This window comes from Scyliorhinus canicula, chromosome 9, assembly GCF_902713615.1.
Source record: "Scyliorhinus canicula chromosome 9, sScyCan1.1, whole genome shotgun sequence".
Classification (NCBI taxonomy): Eukaryota; Metazoa; Chordata; class Chondrichthyes; order Carcharhiniformes; family Scyliorhinidae; genus Scyliorhinus; species Scyliorhinus canicula.
Genome location: NC_052154.1, coordinates 185,454,008 through 185,467,689, shown reverse-complemented (window position 1 = coordinate 185,467,689; position 13,682 = coordinate 185,454,008). Strand labels below are relative to the sequence as shown.

The following is a 13,682-nucleotide window of genomic DNA, read 5'->3' as shown; positions in this document are numbered from 1 at the left end:
CTATCTACCAGTCGGTCATACATGTCACTACAGTTCCCTTTCTCTAGGATACTTGCGTCCAGTAGGTCTTCCAGTAGTGTCTGTCGTGGCGGTTGTGGGTACGTCCTTGTCTCCTTTCGTAGGAAGTTTTTGAGCTGCAGGTACCGTAGCTCGTTCCCCCCAGCTAGCTGAAACTTCTCTGTCAGTTCGTCCAGTGTTGCGATCCTGTCGTCCGTGTATAGGTCCCTGACTGTCAGTGTCCCCCCGTCCTGCCTCCACCTTTTGAAGGTGGCGTCAGTCAGTGCTGGTGTGAACCTATGGTTGTTGCAGATGGGAGCCCTGTTCGACATTTTGGTCAGGCCAAGTTGCTGCCGCAGTTGGTTCCAGGATTGGAGGGTGGCTGTCACCACTGGGCTGCTGGAGTGTTTTTTGGGTGGGGATGGGAGTGCTGCCGTGGCGAGGGCCCGGAGGGAGGTTCCCATGCAGGAGGCCTCCTCCGCACGCACCCACTCAGCCTCTGGCTCCTGGATCCATCCCCTTACTCGCTCGGCTGTTGCTGCCCAGTGGTAGAATTGTAGATTCGGGAGGGCTAGCCCTCCCCTGGTTTTTGTTTTTTGTAAGACCTTCTTTGGGATCCTAGCATTTTTACCCCCCCATACGAACGCCATGATGAGTTTGTCCAGCGCTTTGAAAAAGGCCTTGGGGATGTAGATCGGAATGGATCTAAACAGGAAGAGGAACCTGGGCAGTACGTTCATTTTGATCGTCTGAACTCTCCCCGCGAGGGAGAGCGGGAGTGTGTTCCATCTTTGCAGGTCCTTTTTAACTTCCTCCGTCAGGCTGGTGAGGTTCCATTTGTGGATCCCTTTCCAGTCATGGGCTATTTGGATCCCCAGGTAGCGGAATTTATGTCGGGCTTGATTGAACGGCAGCCCCTTTAGTGCTGCCCCCCCCCCCCCCTTGCGGGTGTACTGGGAAGATCTCACTTTTGCTCATGTTGAGTTTGTAGCCCGAGAAGGCTCCAAACTCTTTCAGGAGCGCGATGATTCCGTCCATGCTGCTTTGTGGGTCCGAGATATAGAGGAGCAGATCATCCGCATAGAGTGAGACTCTGTGCTCTCTACCTCCCCTTCGGATCCCCCTCCAATTTTTTGCTGCCCTGAGCGCGATTGCTAGCGGTTCAATTGCTAGTGCGAACAGCAGCGGGGACAGTGGGCATCCTTGTCTGGTGCCCCTGTGCAGCTGGAAGTATTGGGAGTTGGTATTGTTGGTCTGTACACTCGCCATGGGTGCGTTGTACAGGAGCTTTACCCAAGCGGTGAACCCTGTTCCAAGCCCGAACCGCTCCAGTACCTCTATGAGGTATTTCCACTCGACTCTGTCGAAGGCCTTTTCTGCGTCCAGGGAGACGATCACCTCTTGTGTTCTCTCCCCGGAGGGGGTCATTATCACGTTCAGCAGGCGCCTGATGTTCGCGGTAAGCTGTCTACCTTTGACAAAGCCCGTCTGGTCCTCTGTGACCACCTCAGGTACACAGTCTTCTAGCCTCTTGGCTAGGATTTTGGCCAGTATTTTGGCGTCTGCATTCAGCAGAGATATGGGTCTGTATGACCCACATTCCGTTGGGTCTTTGTCTTTCTTAGGTATCAGCGAGATTGAGGCCTGTGCTAACGTGGGTGGCAATGTGCCCCTAGCTAGCGAGTCTGTGAACATCTCCCGCAGGTGCGGGGCCAGCGCTGTCGCAAATTTTTTGTAGAAGTCCGCCGGGAATCCGTCCGGTCCCGGCGCCTTCCCCGCCTGCATGGAGCTAATGCTGTCCATGATCTCTCCCAGTGCTAGTGGTGCTTCCAGATCCCGTTTTCTGCCCTCTCCCACAACTGGTATGTCCAGTCCGTCAAGAAACCGGTTCATCCCAGCCTTCCCCGTTGGGGGCTCTGAGGTGTACAGCTCTTGGTAGAAGGCCTTGAAGGTTTTGTTAATCCTCTCTGGTTCTGTTTCCAACGTGCCTCTGGTATCTCTGATTTGCGCAATTTCTCTGCTGGCTGCCTGCTTTCTCAGCTGGTGGGCCAACAGGCGGCTGGCTTTGTCTCCGTGTTCGTATAGGGCCCCGCGTGCCTGGCGGAGTTGGTGTACTGCTTTCCTGGTGGAGAGCAGGTCAAAGTTCCTTTGTAATTCTTTCCTCTCCGCCAGGAGTTCTACGGTCGGGGCCTCGGAGTATTTATGGTCTACCTCCAGTATGGAGTCGACCAGCTTCTGCCTAGCCACCCTTTCCTCCCTATCTCTTTGCGCTTTGTAGGCTATGATTTCCCCTCTTAGTACGGCCTTAAGCGCTTCCCAGAACGTGGAGGGTGAGACCTCCCCGTTTTGGTTGATCTCAGTGTACTCCGCTATGGCCCGCGCTATCCTTTCGCTGAAGGCCTTGTCAGCTAGTAAGGCACCGTCCAACCTCCATTTGGGGCGCTGGGCCCTTCCCGTCTCTAGCCGCACATCCATGTAGTGTGGGGCGTGGTCTGATATCACAATTGCGGAGTATTCCACCTTGTCTATCTCTGGAAGCACCGTTTTCCCCACCACAAAGAAGTCAATTCTGGTGTACACGTTGTGTACTGGGGAGAAGAAAGAGAATTCTTTCTCCCCCGGGTGGGCGAATCTCCAGGGGTCTACTGCTCCCATCTGCTCCATATAGTGACTGAGTTCCCTTGCCATGTTTGAGGTTTTCCCCGTTCTGGGGTTTGATCTGTCCGTCGTTGGGTCCTGTACACAGTTGAAGTCCCCCCCCATGATTAGTCGGTGCGTCGCTATGTCCGGGATTTCTGCCATGGTCTTTTGGATGAAGCTCGTGTCGTCCCAGTTGGGCGCATACACGTTAACTAGGACTACCGGCGCCCCATCCAGGGCCCCGCTGACCATGACATACCGTCCCCCTGGGTCCGTAACCGTCTTTGTCGCCCTAAACATTGTCCTCTTGCCAATCAGGATCGCCACCCCCCTGGCCCTTGCCCCATAACAGGAATGATAGGTTTGTCCCACCCAGCCCTTTCTTACCCGCAGTTGGTCCTGCTCCCTCAAGTGCGTCTCTTGGAGGAAGACTATGTCGGCCCTCATGTTTCTAAGGTGGGTGAGGACTCTAGATCTCTTCACTGGGCCATTAAGTCCCCTTACGTTCCAGGTGACTATTCTGGTGGGGGGCTTCTGCCCCCTTGCTCCTGTGGGGTTAACCATATTTGTCCGGTGGACGCGCCCCTGCCCTCTGGGGTTTCCCTTTGTTAGGGGGCCGTCCAGGATGTCCACTATCACTGCTCTCCCCATGCGGTCGGGTCCCTGCGCTCCGGGGTTCCCCCTTGTCCCGGGGACACCCGCCATGGCCGTCCACTGTGTGTCCGCCACGCGGGTAGCCCCCTGCACTCCGGGGGGCCCCTTCACCCACAGACCGTACTGGGTGGGTGTTTGCAGCAGTTCCCTGTTTCGAGCCCTTGTCTGTGGCACTTTGTGGCCCTATTCCCTTTCTGGCCTCTTTTGTCCCTTCGTCCCTGCATTTCCCCTCCCTGGTCTCTCGCCCCCCGAGTGCCCCCCCCCCCCCGCTCTATCCCTTTCGGGGATACCCCTGTGTACCCCTCCATTGCCCCTCTCTCCCCCATTCCTGTCCCCATTTGCTCTCCCACCTTTGATGGGTGATCCCCCCCCTCCCCTGCCTGGCGCCTTCCCCCCTGTTGGGGGTGCGCTGCGGCCCTGCTCTGTTGCGCGCCCCCTTCGCTAGCTTTCCTGCTAGCACGGTGGCTCCCCGCTCGGAGGTTGCTGTCCCCCTTCCCCTCTCCCCTCTCCAGTACTCCCGTTCCCTCGTGCCGGGGCCTGGCCTCCCACCTGGAGCGGGCCCTTGGGCATTGGGTTGTTTTTCCTGGGTGCTCCTGCCAGGGGGGAGGGGGCTGGCTTTGCCTCGCCCCTCCCCACCCCCCCGTCGGCATGACGTATCTCCTTGCCATGGGCCCCTCGTCCCTACTTCCCATGGCGTTTTTCCAGCCCGTGCTCCTCAACGAATCTATTCGCCTCGGCAGGGGCTGTAAAGAAATATTCCTTGTGTTGGTATGTGACCCAGAGTTTTGCTGGGTACAGCATACCAAAACGTACTTTGTTCTTATAGAGAGCTGCTTTCGCTCTGTTGAACTCCGCCCGTCTCTTAGCTATGTCCGCTCCAAAATCCTCGTAGATTCTGATGGCGTGCCCGTCCCAATTGCAGGCTCTATTCTCCTTGGCCCAGCGCAGGATTGTCTCCCTATCCCGGTACCGGTGCAGTCTGGCTATAACTGCTCTCGGTTTTTCCCCTTCCTTGGGCTTCGGGCGCAGTGACCGATGAGCTCTGTCCATTTCCGGTGGGGTGGGAAAAGTTTCCCGCCCCACTAAGGAGCCCAGCATCGCAGCCACGAATGTTGTGGGATTTCTACCCTCTATCCCCTCTGGCAGGCCCACTATCTTAATGTTTTGCCTTCTCGAGTTGATCTCCTGGTCGTCTACCCTGCCCTTCAGGCTCCCCTGTGTTGCACTCAGTTTCGCCATTTCCCTCTCCAGGGACATGACCCGGTCGCTCACGTCAGTCGCTGCCTTCTCCAGCTCTTTAATGGTTGCCCCGTGGGCTTCCAGTATCTTCCCTTGGGCTTCCAGTATCTTCCCTTGGGCATCCACTTTCTCCTCTATTCTGGTCAGAGCCTGCTGCACCCCTGACATGGCCCTGGTCATTGCTGCCTGTGCTGCGGCCTCTGTGTCTGCTTTTAACTCTGCCTTGATTGCCTGCAGCTGCTCCCTCACCACCTCTGCAATGGCTTCCTTCCAATTCACGCCCCCCTCTAACCCCAGGGGAGAGGTTGCCCGCCCGTCCAGCCCTTTTGGATGCGGCGATACATTCTTCCCGCTGCTTCGCGTGTTGACTCGTTCGCCCAAGCTGGTTTGCCCTTTGCCCCGTCCACCTCCGGTGCCCCCTTTCTCTTGGGTCCCTTCTGGCATTTTTTTCTCCCCCTTCCCCTTCATCGTTTCTTCTCTCCTTGTTCTTCTTTTCCCCCTTTTCCGCACCCTATTTTACTTTTATTTATATATATATAAAAATATATGTATATATTTTTTTTTTTAAATGAAAAATTTATTTCCCCCCTTCTTTCCTTTACCCCTTTATTTCACCCCTTTTCTCTTTACCAGTTTTCTTTTGGGTTTTTATTTTAAAAAAAAGAACAGAAATATAAGTCTCTTTTTTCTTTTGTTTTCTCTCTCCACTCGCCCAGGAGAGAGAGAGAGAGAGTCCCCCTTTGTCCTTGCCACGTGGTGGTCACTGCAGTTGGGGGGAGGGGGAGGGGCGAGTGGGGCTGCTGGTTGGGGGGTTGGGGTTTGTGTCCCCGCTGCTGGTTGGGGGGGGGGGGGGGTTGGTGTCCTCGCTGCTGGTTGGGGGGGGGGGGGGGGGTTGGTGTCCTCGCTGCTGGTTGGGGGGGGGGGGGGGGGGGTTGGTGTCCTCGCTGCTGGTTGGGGGGGGGGGAGTTGGTGTCCCCGCTGCTGATTGGGGGGGGGAAGGTGGTGTCCCGCTGCTGGTTTGGGGGGGGAAGAGGGCCCGCCGCTACCGCACCGTTCCCGGCCCGCGTCGTGGGGGGGGGGGGGGGGGGGGGAGAGAGGGGTTGGACCTGCCGCTGCTGGGCCTCCCTGTCGCCGTCGCTCCTCGCCTCCGCCTTCCGCCGCCGCCCGCTCCTCCTCAGCTGCCGCCCGCTCCTCCTCCGCTTCTCCTCCGCTGCCGCCCGCCGCTGCCGCCCGCCGCTGCCGCCCGCCGCTCCTCCGTTGTCGCCCGCTCCTCCGCCGTTGCCGCCCGCTCCTCCTCTGCCGTTGCCGCCCGCTCCTCCTCCGCCGTCCGGCCTGTCGGGGGGGTTCCTTCCTGGCGCTTGCGGGAGCCCCTCTCCCTGCGACCTCCTCGCTCGCCGCCCGGAAGTCGAGTCTCGCTTCTCGCGATTAATGATGATTTATTACAAACTGCAACGTAGCCAGTACTTGTTCAAGTTAGCCGAGGAAAGGTTATTAGCATCTAGAAGTTACGTTTCTAGAATGCTCGGTGCGTTATCTTGCACTTACTTCCATCAAGTTGACACCTGATGAACATCAGTTTTGAAAGCTGAGGGAAATTGCACTGACCACACCGCCCCCAACATCCCCCCCCCCCCCATCCCCCCCCCCACCCACCCCACCTCTCCCTCACTTCCGAAGCTGCTGATATCTGCCTTTATTTACCAATTAGTCTCCACCGCTCCCTCGCACCCTTTGAAAAACGTCCAGGGTCTCATCAGCGAATTTCGAATTTTGCGTTTGAACAGGGAATCACGTTCAACAGAGGCCGCAATTCTCCGGGAAAATTTCGAAGCCTGGCAGCAACCAAACGTTAATCGGTCCACTTAACGAGGCCTCACGGGCCTCTCGTCACAAATGAAGGCTCGCCAGCTGATTGGCCAGGAACGGACGCACCAGCCGCTCCCCCTGCCCCCCCCCCCCCCCCCCGTTAACAAGGCCGAGCAGCACTTAAGCTGCACTTGCTCAGCCAACCCCAGCCAGCTCGAAATAATGGCACCCAGGAGACCTGCCCCAAGATCCAGAGATGCTGACTTGGGAAGGCTCCTAGATGCGGTGGAGGCCAGGAGGGATGTCCTGTTCCCCCAAGGGTCCCGGAGAGTCAGCCACAAGGCAGCCAGTGCTGCCTGGGATGAGGTGACGGCAGCAGTCAGCACCGGCAGAAATGGGACAGTCGTGTAGAGTTAAAATCAGTGTAGTAACCCACACCCGCCCCCACATCATATTGCACAGGACCTCCTACCCCCACATCATATTGCACAGGACCTCCTACCCCCACATCATATTGCACAGGACCTCCTACCCCTGCATCATATTGCACAGGACCTCCTACCCCTGCATCATATTGCACAGGACCTCCTACCCCCACATCATATTGCACAGGACCTCCTACCCCCACATCATATTGCACAGGACCTCCTACCCCCGCATCATATTGCACAGGACCTCCTACCCCTGCATCATATTGCACAGGACCTCCTGCCCCCACATCATATTGCACAGGACCTCCTACCCCTGCATCATATTGCACAGGACCTCCTACCCCTGCATCATATTGCACAGGACCTCCTACCCCCACATCATATTGCACAGGACCTCCTACCCCCACATCATATTGCACAGGACCTCCTACCCCCACATCATATTGCACAGGACCTCCTGCCCCCACATCATATTGCACAGGACCTCCTACCCCCACATCATATTGCACAGGACCTCCTGCCCCCGCATCATATTGCACAGGACCTCCTACCCCCGCATCATATTGCACAGGACCTCCTACCCCTGCATCATATTGCACAGGACCTCCTGCCCCTGCATCATATTGCACAGGACCTCCTACCCCTGCATCATATTGCACAGGACCTCCTACCCCTGCATCATATTGCACAGGACCTCCTACCCCTGCATCATATTGCACAGGACCTTCTCTTGAGCAGCCCTGTTGACTGTCAGGTAGGACTCACATTACTGCATAAAAAGCTATGATGTCAGTAAAACATCAATATAATTTGGAGGGACAACTGGATGGAGCAGGCAGCTATTTAACTGTACGTGCATTTTTGCAGGGCCACAAAGTGTAAGAGTTTTCCTCTGGGCTTGACAAGAGTCTCGCTTGAGCTGCAATTTCTCCACAGACCTCCCCCCCCCCCCCCCCCCCCCCTCTCCCCCCTCCCTCCTCTCTCTCGCACCCCGCTCCCCGGTCTGGTATGATCATCCATCTGGATTGACAACCTGCACAACAGCCGATCCTGTGCTTGCCTAGAGCTGGTACACTGCAAAGGACATCTAGTTTGGGCATGCAGCTCGCCGGTGTCATGGTAACCAGGCTTGGCCCTCACAACATGTACAAGCTCCTGGCACCCGGGGTGTCCATTGTCTTGAGTGTGTTTACGAGGGAAAGGAAGTTCCTTGTCTATAATTTGTCTGTTACTGATTGGTTAATTAATAGTTAATTAATAGTTAATTAATTAAAAATAAGCGCGGACTTGGGAATTTTAGATTAATTGATGTTTGCAGAACAGAAGGAGGCCATTTGGCCCATTGTGTCTGTGCTGGTCAACCTGGATCTGACCACATGAATCCCATTTTTCAGTGCTTGGCCCACAGCCCTGAAGGTTATGGGAGCGCCAGGGAATATCTAAATACTACTGAAATGTTACAAGGGTTTGTGGCTCAACCACACTTTCAGGCAGTGAGTTCCAAACTCCGACCACCGCCTGGGTGAAAAGGCTTCTCCTCAACTCCCCTCTAAGTCTTCTAACTCTTATCTTAAATCTATGCCCAATGGTTATTGGCCCCTCTACGAATGGAAACCGACCCAAAGGGACAGCAGCGTGCCGTTTAACAGTCATCTGCTGATATAAATTGAAATGATTAGTAATGAACTTCCAACAGCAAATAAAACCAAACAATTATGGATATTAATTGGAAAGATGATCCAAATAATTGCAGTCATGTGGAATTTGCAAATACCTGAGTGGATTGTGCATCTGCTGGTTATGAATTGAGCATGGAGCTGTCTATTCGGACCCGGGCTTCCTCTGCAGCTAGCCTCAACAAGAATTACTCTGTAAAAAAAACACGCGTGACGCTAGCAACAAGACATGGAAGTAAGGTCACCTTTTTACTTCGATTGAGGAGCTTTATCGTGTTCAACTTTCTTTTACTTAAACAGAACGGAAATTTTCAACCCTCCGTCACGTTGCACAACTTGCAAAGTCTGTTTATTAGCAGCTAATCTGCAATTGTCGTCATTAAACAGGCAAGCACACAGACTGTGCTTTATGGCCCGCCGCAGGGATCATTCATAATATAACTAATTTTGGTGTAATTAAAGTATAATTTAGCATACGTATCGAGGCAGCATAAGGTTATTCAGCGACTGCAGAAAGATCAGACATTACAATTCTCATAGACAGGACTTTTTAAGTAGTAATAAAGGAAGAATGAGTGAATCTGAAGTACATGTAATATCATACACAAACAGAGATAATTATGCTTCAAAATAACACCTATAAAATTAGTTATTAGATTTGCAATCATGCTAATCCTTTGATGCTCACATCTGAGTCACTGAAATATTAGAAATTCAGTGATTATTTTTCCTCTAAATTATGGATTTGAGCTTTCTCAGTCTTGTGAAGGAAATAATGAATGGCAAACCATATTGAATGCATGCATGTGTTTGTGTGTGTGTGCGTGTCGGTGTGTGGGTGCCTGTTTGTACCCATGTGTGTGCATGTCTGTGTCTGCATGCTACTGCTGGTTTAGCACAGGGCTAAATCGCTGGCTTTGAAAGCAGGCCAGCAGTTCAATTCCCAGTTCAATTCCCGTACTAGCCTCCCCGAACAGGTGCCGGAATGTGGCGACTAGGGGCTTTTCACAGTAACTTCATTTGAAGCCTACTTGTGACAATAAACGATTTTCATTTTCATGTCATGTGTGTATCTGTGTGTGTGTCTTTGTGTGCGGCGGTGTGTGTGTTTGGGTGTGTATGTGCCTGTTTATTTGTGTGCGTGTGTGTTTGCCTGTATATGTGAGTGTATGTATTCCTCGGTATGGGTGTGCCTGTTTATTTGTGTGTGTGTGCATGTCAGTATCTGTCTGTCTGTGTGTTCTATGGGTCCTCCTTTTTAAACCCTGTTTATTCCTTTATTTTTCCCTTTTATTTTTTGCTATTACAATATTGATCCATGGATGGTTAATGCACCTGTGACTTTAATGCAGCCTTTGTCTTTAGTTCAAGCAGGAGAGATCAGCGATGACTCAGTTTGACTGACTGGCTCATAGATCTGGGCTTTGCCGATTTCTCTGGCCCCTTTCTCAGTGTCATAAGGCTGGGTTTTTAATTTTGCTTTTGGTTCTGAAGCTGGAAGGAGCAGCTCTGATTTTCTCTCTCCGGTTTGATTAAATGTCTCCAAGAATCCAGTGTAAGAACCCTTCTCTTCTCCCCCCCCCCCCCCCCCCCCCCCCCCCGTAAGGCTGAATGTCATTTTATTGAAACTGCAAAGGATTGAGGTTAAAACTCAGGCTGGACGCTGGGTTTGATGTGAGACAAAGTGTCTTAAGAGAGAAGTAGACTCAGAGTTGGACCTTTGAGTTGAAGGTCCAGTTTACTCAGAGCTAAAATGTCTCTCCAGTATGAATCCTACTACCTGTGAGTATTGAATGAATGTTGCTCCAAGATGACCATCAACAGCTGTACACCAATGGCTTCAGTCAATCAGTGAGGAACGCCTGCAGCAAAGAAATCATAATTGAAAGCAAGGACTCTTATCCTTTTCACCTTAATCCTTATTATTTTTACCCCTTTCCTTCCCTCTGTGTTTGTCTGTCTTACAACACCAGCTGAAAGACCAACAGGTTTGTTTCAAATCATTGACCTGAGGAAGGAGCTGCACTCCGAAAGCTCGTGATTCGAAACAAACCTATTGGACTTTAACTTGGTGTTGTAAGACTTCTTACTGTGCCCACCCCACTCCGACGCCGGCATCTTTGGCTGTCTTGTGTGTGTAAGTGGAGGGTGGGACAGTAAAAGGGGGGTAGTAGGTTACTTGTCATGTTCCATTGTAATTACTGCATATTTCATCTTTATTTCTGTTAAAAATAAACAGCATTTTTATTTTAACTTATAAACCTGGTGACTTAAATTATTGGGCAGCCAAGGGCCAAATATTCCGGGAAGTATTATATGAGTTATTGGTTAATTCACTTGTTTTTAGGACTCTGGGACTTGTGGAGCTGAAAGTGGCTGTGCATTTTCCCAGCGTGACGTAACAGTGTGTGTATGTGCGTGTATATCTGTCCATTTGTGTGTATGTGTGTGGTCGGTGTTTGTGTTTCCAATTCAATAGAATAGATCCAAGAATAACCTAAGCACCATAAAGATTGTACTCCCAAAATGTTATAAGAGTATTATGTAGGTTTAAATCTTTAAACCCAAAACATATACCTTTTGCTGTATCGATATGACTTCCTGGTGTTGATTGAAGTTTTGTAAGTATGGGGCGGCACAATGGTTAGCACTGCTGCCTCACAGCGCCTGGGACCCAGGTTCAATTCTGGCTTCGGCTGACTGTCTGTGCGGAGTTTTCACTTCCTCCCCGCGTCTGCGTGGGTTTCCTCCGGGTGCTCCGGTTTCCTCCCACAGTCCAAAAATGTGCAGGTTAGGTGGATTGGCCGTGATAAATTGCCCTTCGTGCCCAAAGAGGTTAGGCGGGGTTACTGGGTTACGGGGTTGTGGTGGAGGTGTGGGCTTAAGCAGGGTTGCTCTTTCCGAGGGCCGGTGCAGACTCGATGGGCCGAACGGCCCCTTTCTGCACTGTAAATTCTATCATCTCATGAGAAAAATAAAAGTTCTTACACTGTATTCTTGGAGAGATTTCATCAAATCAGAGAGAGAAAATCAGAGCTTTGCAAATTTGAAGCCTTGTAAACTTTTAATGTTGTGAGCTTCAACTCTTCCAGTAACATTGTATTCAGAATTTCTTTTGCAACTTCTCTGTGTCCAACTGAAAGTGTCGTCTTCGTTCAGAAAAAAAGACTGCAATCAAAAAGAATCACCACTGTAACCTGATTTAGGGTCATCCCCTCAGAAAAAAGATTATTTTGACATTTTATTTGGTGCATTTTCCAGTATTGTAAGATCTAGAATGAGCATAGAAAATGCAGAGACCGTGAATGCTGTCAGTGTGGTAAGAAGGGACACATTGAGCATAGCTTAATGAACAAAGAAGATGCCCTGAATCACAAAAGCAAACCAGGGGAAAGGGTATCTGGAGTTCGATGAAACAAGGATAGGTTCTTGATTAAGAAGGAGAATGGGGATGAGAAAAATATCAGCCATGAATGAATGGCGCAGCAGACTCGATGGGCCGAGTGGCCTAATTCTGCTCCTATGTCTTATGGTCACATGGTCTTACAGGAGAAGAACCTGCAAATTATGCAGCAGTGCTGGGAGGACCCCAGAGGCACAGAGTCCAAAGAAGAAGGGCCCATTCACATCTTGTCCATGGCAAGTACTTCACAGGACTACTGGGTAACACTGCTGCTTGAGGGCCAATCAATACATACGGGGCAGCTCTTTCTCTGGTCTCCGATGCTGGCCTGGATTCTCCCCTGTCGGGAGTCTCCATCGCGCCGGCAGCCCGGGGGCTGCCCACGATGGGAAACCCCATTGGCCGGCTGGCGAGACGGAGAATCCCGGGGGGCGCACCACACCAGAAATCTGATGCGGCCGGGACGGAGAATCCCGCCCACCATCAATGAAGAAAAACTGAAACATCTTCCCTTGGCAACAGCAAAAGTCATTCTGAAATTATATACTGGGGAACCTATACCTATGATGGGCAGGACGGAAGTTAACGTGGAACGGAATTGGCAGATTGCTGAGCTACCACTGTTTGTGGTGAAAGGCAAATACCCCGCTTTAGTTGGGCAGTCATGGCTGGAGTAGATCCAATTAATGGAGTGGAGGTACATTGCATTGCAACCGAGGAAACTGGCCTGACAGCTGTTATACAACAACATTCTGTTATTTTCAAAGGAGATTTGGGAAGCATGAAGAAGGTTACCATAATATTGAATATCAAAGCTGACTCTCAACTAAAACTTCTGAAGGTCAGACTGAGGCCACACAATCAAATGTCGAAGCTGACCTGGAGTATCTTGTTGAAGATAGAAGTCTTGGTATCTGTCCCTCTTGGTGATTGGACTACACCATTCATTCTAGTGCTTCAGAAAGATGGCTCCAGATGCATCTGTGGAGATTTCAAGGTTAACCACGTGCTGTGTGCTGAACAAAATCCACTTGCCTGGATTGAGGACATCTTTGCTGGTCTGGCTGGTGGTCAGAGATTCAGCAAAATAGAACCTTGGCAGACCTACTTACAAATTCACGTTGCTGAGAAGTCACAAGAATATCTTTACCATCACAACGCACGAGAGACTGTACAGATATTGCCCTTTGGCACAATGTCAGCTCCAGCCCTGTTACAGAGGGCCACGGACCAGATCCTGAGTGTCTTGCTTGGACTCCAGTGCTACCTTGATGACATCTTGGTAATGGACAAGACGGATGAGGATCATCTCAAGAACCTCAAAGCCATCCTACCTAGGCAAGAGGACGATGGCCTATAGTCGGGTTCGCAAAGGCAAATGCGAGTTTTTTCAGCCCTCTGTGGAATATTTGGGGCCTGTCATTGATGTTGCTGGGATTCGCAAAGCACCCTCCAAGGTCAAGGCCATTCTGGATGCTGCAGCACCTCAGAATATCCGCCATTTTCACCCATTCTTAGGGCTGCCGAATTATTAGGGGAGATTCATTCCACAGTTGGTAAACCTGCTGAAATCCCTATGTGAGCTCCTGTATCGGAACAAAGCCGGGAAATGGACATAAACTGGTGATGCTGCGTTCAAGAAGGCTAAAGCAGCTCTGACAAATTCAGAGGTACTGACGCATTTTGACCTCTCCTTTCCTCTACAGCTCGCAGGTGATGCACCACCTCATGGAGTTGGGGAGTTGGGGATGTTGGCTCACACATAATGAAAAAACCCAGAGCATTTGACAGCCAATATACTCAAATTGAACGCAAAGCACTGGAGATGATTCCGGC

At 51.6% G+C, this 13,682-nt stretch overlaps 1 long non-coding RNA gene across 1 annotated transcript in view; it reads right to left on the bottom strand.

Moving 5' to 3' along the window:
* Window positions 1–8,540: 8,540 nt before the first annotated feature.
* Window positions 8,541–13,682, bottom strand: part of LOC119971025 — a 29,793-nt gene continuing 24,651 nt past the window's right edge. The window contains exon 3 of the long non-coding RNA XR_005461725.1: window positions 8,541–8,636. This is a non-coding gene — a long non-coding RNA (uncharacterized LOC119971025). The remainder of the gene's footprint in view (window positions 8,637–13,682) is intronic.